Source organism: Echinops telfairi, unplaced genomic scaffold, assembly GCF_000313985.2.
Source record: "Echinops telfairi isolate 266 unplaced genomic scaffold, ASM31398v2 ScPeMD7_7469;HRSCAF=8507_0, whole genome shotgun sequence".
Lineage (NCBI taxonomy): Eukaryota > Metazoa > Chordata > Mammalia > Afrosoricida > Tenrecidae > Echinops > Echinops telfairi.
The window spans coordinates 51,423,096-51,425,521 of NW_022111372.1; positions in this window are offsets into that span (position 1 = coordinate 51,423,096).

Sequence of the window (2,426 nt, forward strand, 5' to 3'; positions counted from 1 at the left end):
AAGGTAAATCTACATATGAGGGGCTTCAAAAGTTTATGAAAAAACTCCATTATCTTTTCATTTCATTTTTCCAAGGAACTTTTTGAAGCCCCCTCACATCTACATATATGAGCTTTCCTGGTTTCCCTTCTATTCCCTAACTAGAAGAACCTTCATCTTTGATCCATGACATGTGTCATAAGAACTATTATAGTAGGAAAAGCAAAGTAGAAGCCACTGGAACGGTCCTTACCCAGGAAAATAGTACATTCAAAGCCAGACCACATTCCTGGATGGATTTCAGAGATTTAGGCTCCTATGAAGGACTTGAACGGTGTAGGGATGGCGGTTCCCACCACATCCACGCGCAGCTTGCCAATTTGGCTTATGCAGAAACCATGGATTTTGGAGAACGACTGTGGATTGCCATAAATTAAACCAGGTGGTGACTCCAATGATAACTGCGGTTCCAGATGTAGTTTCATTGCACGAACAAGGTAATAATACATCTCCTGGTACTGGAGATGCCGCTACCGAACTGGTCACTGTCTTTGTCTTGACTTGGTTTGGAAGAATCACCAGCCGCAGTTTGCCTTCCTCTGGTAAGTCCAGCAATACACCTGGACCGTTTCACCTCGTGGCATACCGACTCTCCCACCTTGTCTCATGATTTAGTTCACAGAGACCGGCATCACCTTTCCCTCGATGCCACATTGGTCTATGGCATTGATGAAAGTAGACGGATCGGACCTAGTAACAAAATATCAAAGACTCTAGGCTTTGGCTTGCATTTCTAATAGATTCCCAGAAGCTGCTGCTGAAGTGGTTAGGGGCAAGAGCACTGCTCTCAATGCGACCGAGTGTTAAACCTTAACTATTCTACTTGTAGCTAGCCTCTGACCTTGAACATCTGCCCATAACCTGCCTCTCACGTTCGTTACCTGTGAAGTGGGCTTACTACCCATATCCCAGGAAGGTGGTAAGAAATCAAGGAGTACCTGTGTGTAAGACACCTGGCAGTCGGCATTCAGTTGAAGATTGTTCAAAGAGATGGGGAGGCTGAAGGGGCTCAATGGCTAAGAGAGAGGATGGGGCGCGATTTCGCCTAGATGCTTTCTCTTCGGAGAACTCATTTACCTCCGACCAGCAGTTGAGACTTGATTGCTGCTTGCGAAGGGAACCCGCTTGCGGGTCCCTGTCTGACCACTGGAGGGCAGTGGAGCCAAGGCTGTGGATGGACCACGACACTCCCTTGCAGGTTAGGGGCTGGTCTGCGCACAGGCTTCTTTCAGTGTTCTGAGCCTGGTTGTGTATTGGCCGTGAACTCAGTGCACGTGCGGTGGTTTTGGAAAGCACTTCACACCGCAGGGCACCTTTGGGTCCCTGTTTGTCTTGTGTCCTGGGGTTATCTGTGGCGGAAACGTTCTGTTTCAGGCAGCTGTGTTTATTTCTCAAAGGCACACATGGTCCGGAACAAGGGGCCTGCGCTTTGCAGCTCAGCAGAGCCCAGAATGAACCGCAGCTGCTGCCAGTTCAAACCGTGGGGCCTGTTCCAGCCCGAATTTCTCCCCTGCCCTACAGTCCTCAGGCGCACTCTTGGATTCTGTGGGTGGAGAAAGGGAGGGGTGTCTAAATCCTTCATCCATTTTGAAGACAGTGGGAAGCAGAGCTTTCTAGAACCTCAGAAAACAGTCCTAGTTTAATCACTTCTAAAAATACATGGGTACTCATTCAAAGTCGGAGAGTGTCCGGAGGGAAAGGAGGGCCACCTGAGGACCGTTTATACTATTTGACGCGAGTCTTGTGCCGCGGCCTGTGTGCTGACAAGCTGCTTCCTGCACTAAGCCCACTAAAAATGACCAGTGACTGCAGCCTCCACTGTGGGCTGTGTGCCAGGTGCTATGTTTTGGGCTTTCTACATATGAGCTCTTTTAATAGCCACCCTAAGGAGCCCTGGTGATGCTGTGGATTAGGTCTGGCGCTGTCACCTGCAAGGTTGGCAGTTCAAATCCACCAGGGGGAGAAAGCGGAAGCTATCTGCTTTCCTCAGTAGTTCCAGTCTTGGAAACCCTATGTAAGGTTGCTATGAATTTGAATTGACTGACTAGGGGTGGGTCTGGCTTTGGGACTTTTGATCAAGCAGCTTAGGGGAACAGTTAAAAGCAAGACTTTGGAATCAGGTTGTCTAAGTTCCATACCTTCCTCTGCCACTACCATTTCTGTGAGCTTCTTAAACTTCCCTTCTGAGCCTCAGTTTGCTCACCTGGAAAATGGAGACCATATAGCCGCCTCCATTTGCTGTGCTATACTTAGAACCGCATGTGGTAATCAATGAGAGCAGGTAATAATGATAATAGAAGCAGCTCTCATTGATCGCCACGTGCTGGTCATGGTTTTGCAGGAGTAAACACATGGAGCCCTTAGAGCAAACCAGTGACCGTTGCTAC